Source organism: Nicotiana attenuata, unplaced genomic scaffold (genome assembly GCF_001879085.1).
Source record: "Nicotiana attenuata strain UT unplaced genomic scaffold, NIATTr2, whole genome shotgun sequence".
NCBI classification, from domain to species: Eukaryota; Viridiplantae; Streptophyta; class Magnoliopsida; order Solanales; family Solanaceae; genus Nicotiana; species Nicotiana attenuata.
In genome coordinates, this window is record NW_017670758.1 from 77995 (window position 1) to 96547 (window position 18553).

Genomic DNA, 18553 nt, shown 5'->3' on the forward strand with positions numbered 1-18553 from the left:
GGCGTGATGGATTTGGGAGAAGGCAAGCTTAGCCCTAGGTTCATTGGCCCATTGAGATTCTCGATCGTGTGGGAGAAGGTTGGCTTACAAACTTGCCCTTGCCACTAGCTTGTCAGCATCCAGTGTTTCCATGTGTCCATGCTTCGGAGGTATCACAGCGACCCAGCCCAGGTGTTACGATTTTTCAGCATTTGTCCAGTTGGACAAGGAATCTGTCTTACGAGGAGGAGCACAGTAGCTATCTAGCCGGGCAGGTTCGACAGTTGAGGTCGAAGGTTTTCCATCAGTGTGGTGTCTATGTGGAAGAGGTCAGCCTCTGAGGCACTCGACCTGGGAGTCCGAGTCTGATATGCCGGGAAAAGCCGTTATCCTCATCTATTATCCCGCTCAGGTACTTCTTTCTTTTGTCCGTTGGAGGACGAACGGTTGTTTTTAGAGGTGGAAGAATGTGACGACCCAAAGGGTCATCACCGATTTCTCTCTTTTCCGTGCTTCCGAGGCCTTGAAAACCTCATTTCTGCTTGCCTCAATTTGCGTGCGCAGTCCGGGCGCGTAGCCGGAAAGCTTATATGTTAAATTCTGTGAAAAATTTCAAAATATGGTTTAAAATGATTAAAGTTGACTTTGGTCAACAATCAGGGTCTCCAGCATTGACATGGGATCAGTTCGCGGAGTTGTTTTTGGAGAAGTTTCTCCCAGTTACTCAGCGGGAGGCACTAAGCAGGCAGTCGAGCGCCTCCAGCAGGGCTCTATGACAGTCACAGTATGAGACTCGGTTCATTGATCTGGCACGCTATGCTGTTGTTATACTCCCCACCGAGAGAGAGAGGGTGCGGAGGTTTATTGATGGATTGATTCAGCCGATCCGTCTCCAGATGGCTATGGGGGCTGGTAGTGAGATTTCTTTTCAGGAGGCGGCCAATGCGGCCCGTAGAGTTGAGATGGCTCTTGCACGGGGAGGTGGTCATGGGCCAGACAAGAGACCCCGTCATGCAGGTAGATTCAGTGGTACCTCGTCTGGAGGTGGGGATTCTTATGGTAGAGGCCATCCTCCGAGGCCCTTTCAGTCAGCCCTACAGGTCTCACATGGTACTTCAGGTGGTCGTGGCTCTCAACCGCAGTCTTCTGACCAGCAGCTTTTCAGTTCACCATCAGCACCTAACAGCGCACCACCACTCCGTTATTCTCAGCAGCCGAGGGCTTGTTACACGTGTGGCGACACGAGACATATTGCCAGGTATTGCCCTCGAGCTTCTGACAGCTCTCAGCAGCAGGGTCCTCGTCCTATGATTCGGGCGTCAGGTGATCCACAGGCCGCCTAGCCAGCTAGAGGCGGGGGTAGAAGCCATAGAGGTGGAGGTAGAGATCATAGAGGTGGAGCTCGAACCGCCAGAGGTAGAGGCCAGCCAGCAGCCGATCGTCCCAGCCCCGGTGTTATGCTTTGCCAGCCAGGCCAGAGGCTGAGTCTTCAGATGCTGTTATTACAGGTACTATTCTGGTCTGTGATAGGGATGCTTCAGTGCTATTTGACCCTGTGTTTACGTATTCATATGTGTCGTCCTATTTTGCACCCTACCTGACTATGCCTAGTGATGCCTTGGGTATTCCTGTTTATGTATCTACACCGGTGGGTGATTCTATAGTGGTCGACCGAGTTCATCGTTCTTGTGTGGTAGTGTTTGAGGGTCTTGAGACCCGTGTTGATTTATTGCTCTTAGACATGGTGGATTTCAACGTTATATTAGGGATGGATTGGTTGTCCCCGTATCATGCTATCTTGGATTGTCACACCGAGACCGTGACCTTGCTTTGCCAGATTTACCCCGATTAGAGTGGAGAGGGACCCCAGGTCATGCCACCCGCAGTGTTATCTCATATGTGAAGGCTCGACGCATGGTCGAGAAGGGGTGTCTAGCTTATCTGGCGTATGTTCGCAACTCCAGCTCAGAGGTTCCTTCTATTGATTCTGTTCCTATTGTTCGGGAGTTCCCCAAGGTTTTCCCTTCAGACCTGCCGGGTATGCCGCCCGACAGGGATATTGATTTCTGTATTGATCTGGCCCCAGGCACGCAGCCCATTTTTATTCCGCCGTATCGCATGGCCCCGCCAGAGTTGAAGGAGTTAAAGGACCAGTTCAAGACTTGCTAGAGAAGGGTTTTATCAGGCCTAGTGTTTCTCCTAAGGGTGCGTCGGTGTTATTTGTGAAGAAAAAAGATGGATCAATGAGGATGTGCATTGATTACCGGCAATTGAACAAAGTGACGATAAAGAACAAGTATCCACTGCCGAGGATTGATGATTTGTTTGACCAGCTTCAGGTGCAAAGGTGTTTTCAAAGATAGACTTGAGATCTGGCTACCATCAGCTGAGGATTAGGGCATCCGATGTCCCTAAGACAGCATTCCGCACTCGGTACGGGCATTATGAGTTCCTGGTCATGTCGTTTGGGTTGACCAATGCCCCAGCAGCATTCATGGAGTTGATGAACCGAGTGTTCAGGCCATATTTGGACATGTTCGTGATAGTCTTTATTGATGATATTTTGGTGTACTCCCGCAGCCAGGAGGAGCACGAGCAGCACCTCAGAGTGGTTCTTCAGACTCTGAAGGATAGTCAGTTGTATGCTAAGTTCTCGAAGTGCGAGTTCTGGTTGAGTTCGGTTGCATTTCTGGGTCATGTTGTATCAGCAGAGGGTATTCAGGTGGACCCGAAGAAGATTGAGGCAGTCAAGAACTGGCCTCGACCAGCATCGGCTACAGAGATTCGGAGTTTCTTGGGGTTAGCGGGTTATTACCGCCGGTTCGTGAAGGGATTTTCATCCATAGCAGCCCCGATGACCAAATTGACCCAAAAGGGTGCCCAGTTCAGATGGTCGGATGAGTGTGAGCCGAGCTTTCAGAAGCTCAAGACAGCTCTGACTACGACACCGATATTGGTTTTGCCCACGGGCTCAGGGCCTTATACAGTTTATTGTGATGCTTCTCGTATTGGGCTTGGTGCGGTATTGATGCAGGATAGCAGAGCCATTGCTTATGCTTCGAGGCAGTTGAAGATCCACGAGAAGAATTACCCGGTTCATGATCTCGAGTTGGCAGCCATTGTTCATGCTTTGAAGATTTGGAGGCATTACCTATATGGTGTGACGTGTGAGGTGTACACGGATCACAAGAGTCTGCAATACTTGTTCAAGCAGAAGGAGTTGAACTTGAGGCAGCGGAGGTGGTTGGAGCTATTGAAGGACTATGATGTTACTATTTTATACCACCCGGGGAGAGCCAATGTGGTGGCCAATGCATTGAGTAGGAAGTCTGCCAACATAGGTAGTCATGCTTATGTTCCGCTCAGCCAGAGACCGCTTGCTGTGGATATTCAGGCCCTGGCCAATCGATTTGTGAGGTTGGACATTTCTGAGCCTAGCAGAGTGTTAGCTTGTACGGTCGCTCGTTCTTCATCATTGGAGCGTATCCGTGATCGGCAGTTTGATGATCCCCATTTGTGTGTCCTGAGAGACACGGTGCAACATGGAGGTGCCACGAAGGTGACCTTAGATGATGATGGTGTTTTGAGGTTGCAGGGGCGAGTTTGTGTGCCCAATGTCGATGGGATTCGAGAGTTGATCTTAGCGGAGGCCCATAGCTCTCGATATTCTATTCACCCGGGCGCCGCGAAGATGTATCAGGACTTGCGGCAGCTTTATTGGTGGCATAGGATGAAGAAAGATATTGTTGCATATGTGGCTCGTTGTTTGAACTGTCAGCAGGTTAAGTATGAGCATCAGAGGCCTGGTGGTTTGTTTCAGAGGATTGAGCTTCCCGAGTGGAAGTGGGAGAGGATTACCATGGATTTCGTTACTGGACTTCCGATGACTCGGAAGAAGTTTGATGCTATTTGGGTCATTGTTGATAGGCTGACCAAGTCAGCGCATTTTATTCCTGTTGCAGCCACTTATTCATCGGAGAGGTTAGCTGAGATCTACATCCGAGAGATTGTTCGCCTTCATGGGGTGCCGGTATCTATTATTTCGGATCGGGGTACGCAGTTTACCTCGCGCTTCTGGAGAGCAGTTCAGCAGGAGTTGGGCACCCAGGTCCAGTTGAGCACACCGTTCCATCCTCAAACGGACGGCCAGTCCGAGAGGACTATTCAGATATTAGAGGATATGCTCCGAGCCTGTGTCATTGATTTCGGAGGCTCGTGGAACCAGTTCTTGCCTTTAGCGGAATTTTCCTACAACAACAGCTACCAGTCCAGCATTCAGATGGCTCCATATGAGGCGTTGTATGGTAGGCGATGTCGGTCTCCAGTCGGATGATTTGAGCCGGGGGAGGCTCGGTTATTGGGTACAGATTTAGTTCAGGAGGCCTTGGACAAGGTCAAGATCATTCAGGACAGGCTTCGTTCGGCTCAGTCGCGGCAAAAGAGTTATGCGGATCGTAAGGTTCGAGATGTAGCTTTCATGGTTGGTGAGCGGGTCTTGCTCCGAGTGTCGCCTATGAAGGGCGTGATGAGATTTGGGAAGAAAGGCAAGCTTAGCCCTAGGTTCATTGGCCCATTTGAGATTCTCGATCGTGTGGGAGAGGTGGCTTACAAACTTGCCTTGCCACCTAGCTTGTCATGCATCCAGTGTTTCATGTGTCCATGCTTCGGAGGTATCACAGCGACCCAGCCCAGGTGTTAGATTTCAGCATTGTCCAGTTGGACAAGGATCTGTCTTACGAGGAGGAGCCAGTAGCTATTCTAGACCGGCAGGTTCGACAGTTGAGGTCGAAGAGTTTTCCATCAGTGTGTGTCTAGTGGAGAGGTCAGCCTCCTGAGGCATCGACCTGGGAGTCCGAGTCTGATATGCGGAGCCGTTATCCTCATCTATTTCCCGACTCAGGTACTTCTTTCTTTTGTCCGTTGGAGGACGAACGGTTGTTTTAGAGGTGGAGAATGTGACGACCCAAAGGGTCATCACCGGATTTCTCTCTTTTCCGTGCTTCCGAGGCCTTGAAAACCTCATTTCTGCTTGCCTCAATTTGCGTGCGCAGTCCGGGCGCGTAGCCGGAAAGCTTATATGTTAAATTCTGTGAAAAATTTCAAAATATGGTTTTAAAATGATTAAAGTTGACTTTGGTCAACATTTTTGGTAAACGGACCCGGACCCGTGATTTGACGGTCCCGGAGGGTCCGTAGGAAAATATGAGACTCGGGCATATGCCCGGAGTCGAATTTCGAGGTCGAGAGCCCGAGAAATAAATTTTTCTGTGAATTTTTTTTTTCTGAAATTATTAAGGAAAATGGAAATGAAAATTGATTAAAAGACTATGGTATCGGGCTCGTATTTTGGTTCCGACGCCCGGTACAAGTCTTAAATATGTGTTAAGCGCTTTCTGTAAAGTTTGGTCGAAATCGGGTGTCATTTGACGTGTTTCGGACCTAAATATCTAAAGTTAGAAGTTTAAGAAGTTTGAAATGAAAATGATGATTTTGAGGTTCGATTCGTTGAATTTTGATGTTATTTTGGCGATTTGATCGCTCGACTAAGTTCGTAGGATGTTATTGAGTTAGTGTGTGTGTTTGGTTGGGAGCCCCGAGGGCTCGGGAGTGATTAAGAGGTGGTTCGGGGTAGTTTTACACTTAGAAAACATAGCAGATTTTCTGCAATTTTTGCACAGCAAATCCCTTCTTCGCTTTCGCGTTCCAGTCACGCGTTGGCGAAGCTTCAGTGGTCCCTCTTCATCGCGTTCGCGGACAATACCCCCGCGTCCGCATAGCCCAGGCTTCTCCTTCACCTCGTTCGCGAGTCCTCTCTCGTGTTCGCGTACTAGCCAGTCCCAGACCCCAGCCCCTTCTTCTACGCGTTCGCGATTAGCACCTCGCGTTCGCGATGCCTTGAACCATCCACCCTTCGCGAACGCGTCCTCATTCACGCGAAAGCGAAGGGCATTTTTGCCCAGCGAATTTTTAAGTTCAAAACAGAATCAGTAGCTCGGGATTTAGCCATTTCTTCACACGAGCTCCTCTCTCTAACACTCCATAGGCGATTTTGAAGAGCTTCTTTCTCCATAGCCTCTTAGGTAAGTGTTCTTAACTTCTTTCCCTCTTAATTTCTTCCACTAATCACTAATTTCCTAGCCCTAAATCATGAATTCAAAGTAGAAAATGGGGGTTTTGGGTAGAGTTAGGGCTTTGGGGATTTTGGGCGATTCAACCTCAAGTTTGGGTCGAATCTTGAAATAAATTATATATTTGAACTCGTGGGGTTATGGGTGATTTGGGTTTGGGTCCGAGCCTCGTGTTTGGACCATGTGGGACCGGTGTCGAATTTGGTATTTTTGAAGAATTGATAGGAATTTCATTTCTAGGCTATGGGATTATGTTTTTGAGCCCTTATTGATATTATTGAACTAATTATGCCTAGATATCATTGTTTCGGAGTCGGATTGTAGAGGAAAGGCGATATTGGAGAGTTGATTGCTATTCTGGACCGAGATAAGTGTTTTTTCTAACTTTGGTTAGAGGGAATAGGATTAGGATATTATTTGCTAATTGCTAAATGAAGAGTAACGGTGTATAGGTATGGTGACGATTATCTATATACGCGGAGTCTAGCATGACCGTGGGTCTTAATTGTGTTTGAACCGGACTTTGTGAAAACATCTTTCTTGTTTGATTTGCTAAGTTTCCTATTAATGTGAAGGGTTGAGAGGAATTGCGATCGGTATATTATTGGATCGTTGTCTCGAACTAGAATTTGATAATTTAGAAAGAAATGATTAAAAGAGAAAATGTTGTGACTTTTCCTGTCGGGACACAGTCTATTATTGTTGTTGCTCCCTTGCCGGGATATTTGGGCTGTTAGTTGTACCCTTGCCGGGTTAAACCGTTATGTTGTTGAATTTCCCCTAATGGGCCCCCCCTTTAGAAAGATTATATGTATATATATTATGAAATGGGATCGTGTGGCACGCCGACCACTTATGTATTATGAATTGGGATCGTGTGGCACGCCGACCACTTATATATTATGAAATGGGATCGTGTGGCACGCCGACCACTTATATATTATGAAATGGGATCGTGTGGCACGCCGTCCACTTATGAATTATGAAATTGGATCGTGTGGCGCGCCGACCACTTATATATGAGCTATGGTATTGAGATAGTTTCGTCGTTATATCCGTTGATCTGTATTCACTGTATTTTCCCCGAGCATGCCCTCCTTCCCCTTTTTAGTTGATGTTCTCTGTTGTTATTTCTGTTGCCTTTGTATATATATCTGCACAGGTTGTTTTTGGTAGGTCCTGTCTAGCCTCGTCACTACTTCGCCGGGGTTAGGCCAGGCACTTACCAGCACATGGGGTCGGTTGTGCTGATGCTACACTTCTGTGCTTTTTGCACAGATCATAGTACCGGAGCAGGAGCTTTTGGACAGCAGTAGGAGCGTTGGGAGCTTACTTCAGTCCGGAGATTTCCGAGGTAGCCTTGCTGGCGTCCGCATGGCCCGGAGTCTCTCTTATCTCTGTCTTTCGTTTGATTTCCCTTGTATCGGATCAGACAGTACTGTATTCTTATTCAGACTTTGTATTTAGCATTCATTAGAAGTTCGTGAGTTAGTGACACTAGATCTGGGTAGAGGTGTATTTGAATTTCCGCACTTGGTTTCAGTTATTTATGTTTCGAGACTTCCGCTTTTATATTAATTGCCTCGTTCTTCTTTATACTGTTAATGATGTTGAGAGAAGTGTTAAATTAATTGGCTTGCCTAGCTCCTATTAGTAGGCGCCATCACGACTCCCGAGGGTGGGAAATCCGGGTCATGACAGAGGTCCTCTGAATCTTTAATAACGTTCTGCCGCGGTCCCACCGCGGTTACGGTTTGACCGCGGCAGGCCAAGTTCAGCTCTGGTTTTGTCTCTTCACTTGGTGCACTTCGTGGGCATTGTTTGATTGGCCTTCTTTTCTCCGTAATTGATCACAAACGTGCTCCATCGACTTCTTTCATTGGATATAGCCTGCAAAGCATGAAAAGCACTAATCAGAGCATTTGGTTATCACTTTTTACCACAAAGCTATACAAAAATGTGGTTCTTTAGGGTCCAATTATAGTCTAATTCACCTATTATCACTTACGGCTAACCGGATACTAAACCGAGCACCCCATAGTAAAACACAATCTATTCCATATGAAAAATGGAAAGGAAGGAAGCTCAACTTGAATTATTTTAAAGTGTCGGGGTGTTTAGCAAAATTTCAAGTTCCTAAACCCAAAAGGGTAAAGATAGGACCGAAAACCGTTGATTGTGTTTTCATAGGATATGCAACCAATAGTAAAGCATATCGATTTCTGGTTCATAAATTAGAAAATCCCGATATTCATAATAATACGATTATAGAATCAGATAATGCCAAATTCTTCGAAAAATATTTATCCGTACAAGTGAGTCTATTGGTGGAGGATCTAAACGAACTCGGCAAGAAACATAAGAAAGTACGTCTAACCAGGAGGATCCAAGATGGAGTAAGCGTCAAAGAACGTCTACTTTATTTGGACCAGATTTTGTTACTTTCTTATTGGAAAATGAGCCTCGAACATTTAAAGAAGCCATGTATTATTTGGAATCATTATTATGGAAAGACGCAGTCAATAGTGAAATAGAATCCATATTGAACAACCATATATGGGAGTTGGTTAATCTTCCTCCTGGAAATAAATCGTTTGGTTCTAAATGGATTTTTAAGAGGAAAATGAAAGATGATGGAACTATTGATAAATATAAGGCAAGACTTGTGGTCAAAGGGTATAGACAATGAGAAGGTCTTGACTATTTTAATACATACTCTCCAGTTACAAGAATTATGTCCATACGAACGTTAGTCGCATTAGCTACGGTATATGATCTTGAAATTCATCAAATGGACGTTAAGACGGACATCTTAAATGAAGATTCGGAGGAAGAAATCTACATGGAACAACCTGAAGGGTTTGTGGTTTCAGGTAAAGAAAAGAAGGTATGTAGACTTGTTAAGTCCCTTTACGGACTAAAACAAGCACCCAAACAATGACACCCGAGATTTGACCAAACAATATTGTAAAATGATTTTAAGATAAATGAATATATTATAAATGTTCCAAATCACATAGTCATTGTTTGCTTATATATGGATGATATGTTGATAATGAGTAATGATATTGCCAAAATAAATGCTACTAAGCGTATGCTAACTAGCACGTTTGATATGAAAGACTTGGGAGTTATCGATTTAATTCTGGGTATTAAGATCTATAAGACTCCTCAAGATCCTGGCATTATCACAATCCATTATGTCACGCCCTAAAATTACGTGACCGACACTCGGTACTCTACTCGGCCTGAGTGAACCATCCTATAAATTAATACTCATCTATATGCCTAATAGGGAGATGAGAAAGTCTCTTCAAATATAATCATTTGAAGATATAAAACAAAACATAAATAAGGTCTTTAAGTAACTATTTTCCTTTGAAAGAAAACTTCATAAAGATAAAAGGAAGTTTCATTCATGCATGCCATATGAGTAACCATAGGATTACATTTCAAAGATGAATATTACTATTGTCTATGGAATTTCTATGACATGGAGTGAAATAATCAACCAAGGCATAACCCGGTGTCTCAAAAGAATAATAATAAAACAAGGTCCTCCACGAGTACAAGAGTGGAGTCTCACAAAAAAGTGTCAACAGAAATGTAGAGTTGTCCTAACCACACAGCCTAAGCTGCTCAGGTCCAGTCCCTAAAAACATGAATGAAAATATGGCCGAAAGGCCTAAGCTTCACATGCCTAGTACGAATCATGAACCGGTTCCCAGCAAGAAATAGGACATATTTAAGAAGATATAAGATATGCAGAACAATTGATATAAGAAAGAAGCAGTTATATCAATTAACAATTTAAAAAATATAATGACATAATAAGGTAAAACATAATGCAAGTCTTCCTTTAGCATTAATCTTTACAAAATCATGTTAGATTTTTTATTTACCGGGAGCACTATACCATCACCAACATAAAAGAAAGTCAACTAGGTTATGTACCTAGCGGCAAGTATCATATACCCTGCTTGCTCAGTTCGTCTCATCGTTGTGCCACATGAATCGACAGCCATGCTAATAAAGTAGCACAATAATACCCCCATCATGAGTAGTACTCCGCCGTAGTTCCCAACCATAGGGTAGGTTCTACGCCAATACCGACACATGTACTTTTATGACCTAATGAGGAAAAGTATCTGGGGTCCATCTCGGTGAACTTAAGTAACTCCCAAAACCTTTACATTTATTAATGAAGCCAAATCAACTATGAGAATAGTTAAATCCAAGATGTTTCGCAACTTATGTATTTTCATTTCAAAAATATTACAAATGTTATTCCTCCTTCATTTAGTTTAAAATAAAATAAATCATTTCAAGAAAATAATATTCATAGCACTTAAATCCTTTTATGATGCATAAAGTAGTACAATCCCAGCACGCTTGTCCCCACAAGTTAGGACTCACATTTAGAATTTTTATTTAATCGCGTTTCGATATGAGTTTTGAGAAAGACTCCGATGATAATAAGTTTCAACGTACCTCAAATTGCTTCCAACCTTACCCCAAATGATCCAATAATGCCAGCGAGTCACAATCTACATATACAAACTCACATAATTCAAAAACGCATCACAACAATACTAACTAAGCCAACTAAGTGTCTAACACTTAAGCCCAATTTCATAAGTTTAACAAAGATCCTCATTTCATCATTTGAAAGTCAACCCTTGAATTTTAACTCCAAATCCTTCATTAAACATACCATGGTATCTAATTGTGGCCATTAGAAACTCAAAACGAGACTGTTCAGGTAAGACCCAACACTATTCATCATCCCTACCAACCAACTCTTCAATTTCAAATTAGTTTTTAGGGTTTCATGAATAGATATTTTAAATACAAATCTATCTTCATAAGTATACTCTACTACGTCCATGGAGTATAATATATAAGTTTGGAGTGAAGAGAATACCTCTTTGTCAAACCTTAGAATTTTTAAGATTTGAGTTCTTGAAGTGTCCTTGAGATTATCTTAAAAAATCTATGAATTTTATGATATTGGAGGGTTAAGAGATGTAAGAAATGAACCAAATCTATCAAAAAAAGGCATTTAATTCTTAGCTTCTCCTTCTCTCTAACCCCCCAAGACCGAGGCCCAAATAATATAATTTCCTCTCTACGAAATGCCTATAAAAGCTTCCCCTGTGGATTTTAAATTTTGGATACCAACTTGGATGCCTTCACTGCACTCACTGCCTTACGCTGGGCTCCAAAATAATTGGACGCGAGGGAGGATGCGACCCACCAACTGCCGCATCAATCCCTGAAGCATCCATAAGGTCTTTTTTTTTTCATTTCAACTTTTTGTCCCTTTATTCCTTTGTCTTGTTACTTAATTCCCTTTCTTCAAAGCTTTGTAATAAATTTCCTTATTGATCTGCTTAACCCCAATTTCCTTTGTTTTTTTTTCTTTTCCATTGACTTTTATGCAATTGAATTCCAACGTTAGCTTCTTAGCAAATGAATATTGATGATCTTTCATCATTAATTCAATATTACACCATTTGATAGAATAATTATCTACAAGCATTTTAATAACTTCGTATCTGTTATAAATAGAATTCTATTTATGGTGAATGTCCATATTTAGAGAGATTCTAGGGTTTATTACTTGGTGACTAAGTCAACCTCTCCCTATAAATAGAGGGTTCTATTCCATTGTAATTTATCCCAAATCAATAAGAATTCTCTCTCTCTACTTTTCTCTGTAATATTGTTTTTATTCTTTTATTATTTTATAACACGTTATCAACACGAGACTCTACCGTCTCAAGAAGCTATTTGAGAAGATTAAGATAATTTTTCTCCTCTTTTTAATTATGACTGACATTATGAAAAGAAAGTTCGTTGCCCTTGAAATTTCGGGCAAGAACTATATGACATGGGTGTTGGATGCTGAAATCCATTTAGATGCAATGGGTCTTGGAGACGCCATTAAAGACAGAAATAAAGCATCCACCCAAGACTGTGCTAAGGCCTTGATTTTCTTGCGCCATCACCTTGATGAAGGGTTGAAAATTGAATATCTCACGGTGCAAGATCCACTTATTTTGTGGAATGGCTTAAAAGAAATATATGACAACTTAAAGTTGGTCACTCTTCCACAAGCACGATATGATTGAGCTCATCCGAGGCTCCAAGACTTTAAGTCTGTTTCTAAATATAATTCTGCGATGTTCAGAATTATTTCTAAATTGAAACTCCGTGGAGACACTATCACTGATTATGATATGCTTGAAAAAACGTTCACAACGTTTCATGCCTCCAATATGGTCTTGCAACAGCAGTACAGAGAGAAAGGTTTCAAGAAGTACTCTGAGCTGATTTCTCTTCTCCTTGTGGCTGAGCGAAACAATGACTTGCTCATGAGAAATCACGAAAAGCGACCCACTGGGTCTACACCATNATTTTTCACACATGATCTTCAAAAGAATGGTGATATTAATGTGCAACAGATTCGTTCAAGTGATAATATGGCTGATTTGTTCACAAAATCTCTACCAACGTCAACCTTCAAGAAGCTAGTGTACAAGATCGGGATGCGAAAGCTCAAGGATGTGAATTGATGCTCTCATCAGGGGGAGTTAATGCGCGTTGCACTCTTTTTCCCTTACAAGGTTTTGTCCCACTGGGTTTTCCTTGCAAGGTTTTTAACGAGGCAACCAATAGGCGCATTTCTAAACATGTGTACTCTTTTTCCTTTTCTAGAATTTTTTCCCATTGGGTTTTCTTTTAGTTAAGGTTTTAACGAGGCACATTATCTGTTGAATAGACATTCAGGGGGAGTGTTATAAATAGAATTCTATTTATGGTGAATGTCCATATTTAGAGAGATTCTAGGGTTTATTACTTGGTGACTAAGTCAACCTCTCCCTATAAATAGAGGGTTCTATTCCATTGTAATTTATCCCAAATCAATAAGAATTCTCCCTCTCTACTTTTCTCTGCAATATTGTTCTTATTCTTTTATTATTTTATAACAATATCACTTATGTAATCACAGGTGGCTCGGGTTTAATCAAATTACCTCCTTAAGCTAAAAATTAGTAGGAATTAATTAGAAAGAATTTACAGGACTTTACACATTAGAACAATACTTGACAAAATTCAAGCACTTAGATTTTAAAGTTGCAATGACTCCAATTGACGTGAATCCTGCACTAGCAAAGAACAAAGGCCAAAGCATATCACAATTGGATTATGCTCGTGCGTTGGGATGTTTAATGTATATCATAAATTGTACACGACCAGATATAACTTGTGCTATAAGTAAATTGAGTCGATACACAAGTATTCCAGGTCAATTTTATTGGATGGCAATGAAACGAGTTTTGGGATATTTAAAACATACCTAGGACTTTGCTTTGCACTGCAGTAAATATCCTGCGATGATTGAGGGATACTGTGATGCGAATTGGATCACCAGTACTAATGATTCTAAGTCCAAAACTGGATATGTATATTGGTGGAGGAGCGGTATCTTGGAAGTCGTCCAAACAAACTTGTATTGCCTGCTCTATAATGGAGGTTGAGTTCATAGCCTTAGATAAAGCCGGTGAAGAAGCTGAATGGCTCTAAAATTTCTTGGAAGATATTTTATTTTGGCCCAAACCGTTGGCCCCAATATGTATACATTGTGATAGTCAAGCGGCAATTAGAAGGGCTGAGAGCGTTATGTATAACAGAAAATCTCGTCATATACGACGAAGACACAAAACCGTTAGGCAATTAATATATACAGGAATTATCACGATTGATTACGTAAAGTCAAGCGATAATATGTCGGATCCACTTACGAAAGGCTTAACTACAGATGTAGTTGAGAAAGCATCGAGGGGAATGGAACTATGACCGAGGACAAGTCATTGTGGCGGTAACTCTACCTAGAAGACTGGAGATCCCAAGATCTAGGTTCAAGGTGATCAAACAAAGTCATTAATGACAGTTCAACAATGTCAACTAAAATTTTGGTCCATTCTCGTGATGAGACAATGTTCAGTACCAAGGATAAAGTATTAAGGCTTTTTAATAATTTTTAAATTTGATACGGGGTATATCAAAGAGTGTATCTACGGGATGACACATTTAGGAATCACCTATGTAAGTGCGAAGTGTTAGCCGCTTCAAGGAGAATTTTGCAAGGCCAGTTCTCTATGCACTTATGAAATCAGGCGGTGTTCATGGCTGAAACGAACACAACATGAGACCCAAAGACGGTTAAGGGTTGATTGTGTGACTTATGGTTGTCTAGGTATACACCAAATTTCGACGGTTCAAAGATATCAAATCTACCGATTAACCGCGTATATCCGACATAAGTTCACTACGGAAAGTTCAAAGGAAAACCTACTTATCTAGATGCGATTAATCCTTGCTTGCGAATCACACAATTTTCATGCATATTTCCGTGATATAGCCATTCCTTACACTGTTGGGGATTGTTGGGTTTAAGCTTGATTTAGCTTAAAATAAAGAGTGAATGGGAAATGGAGGGAAAAATGAGATATTTGAATTTCTCTCTTTGACAAAGGGACATTATCCCATATTGGATGAGGAAAAGAGTTTTGATGGGTATATATACAATTGCTCTTCTTCTAACTCTTAAAGAGTTAAGAAGAAGGCAAGTCTCGCATCGTCGTTGTTATCGCTCGCTCGGCTCGGCTCGACTTCGGGTTTGGATTTGGTCAAATGATTTGATTGACTACTTTTCTGGACCAAATTTACTTGTTAATATTAAGATTAACATAATATTATTTTAATATAAATTAGCCGTTTTTGTAACGATAAATTAATTTTCCTCCGCATTTTATTTTCCCGTTTTATTTTGCGTAAATAGCCATTTATGTAATGGCTGTGTTTACGTGAATAGTCATAACACTCATTCTGAAGAGTTGTACCTCTTCGTTTAAATCTAACTTGTTGGCTATAAATAGCAGACCATTCCCTCAGATTTTCCTTACGAAATTCTGAATTCTCCTTCTTTCTTTTGCATTGTTTTAACTGAAAGAAAGCAACAGTAAGTGCGATCTGCTACTGATCATTGTGTTTGCTGAAACACCGGGGTTTGAAGTACCACTACACCAGTATGTAATCCGTTCTATCCTGGGAGGAAATAATCTACAACCTCGGGGATTAAGTTCCTTAAGGAAACAATGTGAACTCAGTGGGCTCGGATTAATATCTGCTTCTTCTACATTTCTGTTTTTATATTATTTTATTTCTAGAATTACTTTGCAAATATAGAATTCTAACAATACTCCCTTAGCCATCCAATAAGATATCGGGCGGATTGGTCGGATTAACGATTATCGGGCGATTTATCGGCTAAATCAAATAAACTTCAAATGGAGTTGCTGCTGTCTAGCTGAGCAAATATATTTGTCACGACCCAAATTCCATATAGGCCGTGATGACGCCCAACACCGTTGTTAGGCAAGCCAACACTAATCAACTAGTGAATTCTCGCATAAATAATTAGTACGTAATAACTTCTCTTTATTTATAAAAATAAGTTAGGAGTTTAAGATTTAAGTATAAATAAATGGAAGCAATAATTACGAATTTAAATCATGAAAGAAATCCAAAATCATAAGTCTACTAATGTGTGTGCCAAGACCCGGTGTCACAAGTATGTGGGCAATCTAGTAGAATATACAAAACCATGCTATCCTACTGTCTGGAAAGGAAATAGACAGGAAACTAAAGACATAAGAGAGACTCCAACTGCTGCAGAACGGCTCAAAAGGGCAGCTCATCAGAAGGGTCCCCCGGGGCTCCTCCCGAACATACCCACAAGTTTGGAATGATAAAACGGACTCGTTCGAACCCTCCGAACGCCCGAAACAACGTTAAAACTAAGAACGGAAGGTAACACTTAGAATTTCCACTAACCTATCACACCCTAAAACCTATTGAATCAAACATATGAACTTCAAGTTCTTCAATTTACTTTCAATGTGCTGAAACATACTTATACTACTCGGATTGAAACCAAATTTTACGTACAAGTCTTAAATGGCATTACGGAACTATTTTCGGTCTCAGAATCCCGTTCGGACCTCGATATCCTCAAAACCCGCTCTACACCAAATTTAAAGAACTTCTAAAAACCTTCAAAAACCAACTTTCACTATTATGCGCCAAAACGCTCCCGGGTCATCCAAAATCCAATCCGAACATATGCGCCAGTCCGAAATCATCATACAAACCTGTTGGAACCGTCAAATCCTGATTCCAAGGTCATTTACTCAAAATGTTGACCGAAGTCAAACTTGGCCTTTCAGGCCAAAATTAAGGAACCAAGTGTTCTGATTTCAACCCAAACTCTCCCAAATCCCGAACTAACCATCCCCACAAGTGATAAATCAGTAAAAGCAAGTACGGGAAGTCTTATTTAGGGGATCGGGGTTCTACAAAGCAATATGACTAGTTGGGTCGTTACATTCTCCACCTCTTAACAAATGTTCGTCCTCGAACGGGTTTAGATTCATACCTGAAGTGCTAAATAAGTGTGGATATCTGCTCCGCATGTCCTCCTCGGACTCCCAGGTCACCTCCTCGACTATTTGGCCCCTCCACTGAACCTTCACCACAGAAATCCTTTTGGATCTCAACTGGTAATCCTGTCTATCAATAATGGCAATTGGATCCTCCTCATAACCCAAGCTCTCATCTAGCTGAATAGTACTAAAGTCTAACACGTGAGACAAGTCGACGTGGTACCTCCGGAGCATAGACACGTGAAAAACTAAGTGAACCACCGATAGACTGGGAGGTAAGGCAAACTTATAAGCAACCTCCCCAACTCGCCTCAACACCTCAAATGGGCCTATAAAACTGGGGCTCAACTTGCCTTCTTCTCGAATCTCATAATACCCTTCATCGGCGAGACTTTCAAGAGAACCTTCTCGCCGACCATGAATGATACATCCCGCACCTTCTGATCCGCATAACTCTTCTATTTGGACTGTGCTATGCGAAGTGTCTCCTGAATCAATCTTTACCTTTTCCAAGGCATATTTCACCAAGTCAGTATCGTACAACTTAGCCTCTCCAGGCTCAAACCACCCGATAGGAGAACGACATCGCCGACCATATAAAGCCTCAAATGGAGCCATCTCGATGCTGACTGATAACTGTTGTTGTAAGCAAACTCGACCAAAGGCAAGAACTGATTCCACTGTCCTCCAAAGTCAATCACACAAACTCTCAACATGTCCTCTAATATCTGAACTGTCCGCTCCGACTGTCCGTCAGCCTGAGGATGAAATGTTGTGGTGAGCTCTACACGGGTCCCCAACTCACTCTATACAGCTCTTCAAAAATGCAAAGTGAACTGAGGGCCCCTATCTGATATGTTGGAAACAGGCATACCCTGTAACCGGACTATCTCCTAAATATAAATCTGGGCCAACCTGATGTTCTAAACGTCAATTCCACACAAGAGGGGGGTGATTTGTGTGGTACCCAATTTTCGCTCTAGAAGAACCTGGTTCTTCTAGGTGTACTTACTACTACTGTTTGCGGAATTAAGAGTGCATAAAATAAAGAACACAAAGATTTTTACATGGAAAACACCTGGCTCAAAAGGTGAAGAAATCACGACCTACTACTCAGTAGGATTTTCCCAAACTTCCACTAAAATCACTGAGCCAAAACAGCATTTACAAAACTCTTGTAAACCTAAGGATTAAACTCTAATCCCAGTGTGGCACACAGCCTCAACTGTTGCGACACTTTCAAGTTAACTCTAACTTGAATACTCAAAGTACCTAATACAATTGCTTCTATGAAAGCTGGAAAGGTACAACTTTAAACCACCTACTACAATTGAACTAGAATAAGAATAAACACAATGGAATTGGTTCTTTTATCTTGTCCAAGTAGCTTCAGGAATGCACACTTGAATTTCACATAAATTGCTTGCAAAATTGCCTCGCTCTTTTGCTCTCAATTTTGTTTCACTTCTGCGTTTGTGCAATACCTGTAAAAGAGAACAATTACTGTTATTTAATGAGTTAGTAATCAGAGTTTGATTGAGACTCAATTGCTGATCTTCCATCGAAGTTGAGTCCTTGAACAATACAAACTCCAACCCTATCCTTTATCCGGATTGTGTCCTCTTCCCATGAGGATACTTTCTTTCCTCATCTAATATGCAACCTTTTCGATTAGTTCAGGAGATATTGCTGCTTTATCCTTAAGACTTATCTCCTTCACGTGCATCTCACATATATAGGTTGATAAACACTGTGTCTCACATGATGGACCTGTTCCATGACTGAGTGCATTTGTCATTCTTCAAAACTTCACCTGAACTTGGGCCAACAAATTCCCCCTTTTTGATGATGACAAACTCTGTGCTTTTACTGATCAGAGAACCTGTGGAACTCATCTTAATCATCAACACTTTAACTTAGAAATTTTAACTTATC